Below are 733 nucleotides of genomic sequence, written 5' to 3'. Positions count from 1 at the left end.
CTAGGCGCTTCATAAAATCCTTGAGAGCAGCTTCACTGCCCTGAAAGCAAGCTTGCAGATGCACGTCAACTGCTGTAAGCTCCAATAGTTAGATCGACTAGCGCCGATGTCGTTATTACCTTCGATAAGGCCATTTAACGTGGTGCATCGTGGAGTGGGACCTCCGCGTATACATAAAGAATCGGCTAGGGGCCATCCTGGTTGTCTCTGCTAATGGACAGAGTTTCGTTAAGCAGCGGTCGGCTGCTCACAAGCAGTTGGCTGTCGCCACACGGCCACAAGTGCGTTGAAAAAGTGCACTAAACGCATTAATAAAATAACTAGCTGAGGGACTACTTCTCATTGTACCCCTTGCGAGGCTAAGTAAGCAGGGGCCCAACCAATGTCAATATTTTTCCGAGAGGATATAGCTTCCATGGCGTGACATGGCTGTTGTCTAATCGTACTGGTACAGTATCGACAGGGGGAAAGATGCCCTGTCGCTACATTTTTCACAACAGCTCAATGCTTAAAGGAAGTATCTAATCTTAGCCCAACTATGCGAGCGGTGAGGGGGAATGACGTTCCCTAGGGATTGCCTGTACTTCTTCTCAGGGCTCTATACCCACCGGCTCATTGCTAGTTACGTAGCAGCAACTGTTCCCCATTGTCTTCGGTATTACAACGTAATGATTCCTATACCATGGAGCTTGGAATTCGAGGCCCTGCAACCACCCTTGGGCACACTCGCCAC

Source organism: Eimeria mitis, genomic scaffold (assembly GCF_000499745.2).
Source record: "Eimeria mitis Houghton genomic scaffold, Emh_scaff616, whole genome shotgun sequence".
NCBI lineage: Eukaryota > Apicomplexa > Conoidasida > Eucoccidiorida > Eimeriidae > Eimeria > Eimeria mitis.
This window is presented reverse-complemented; position numbering follows the sequence as displayed.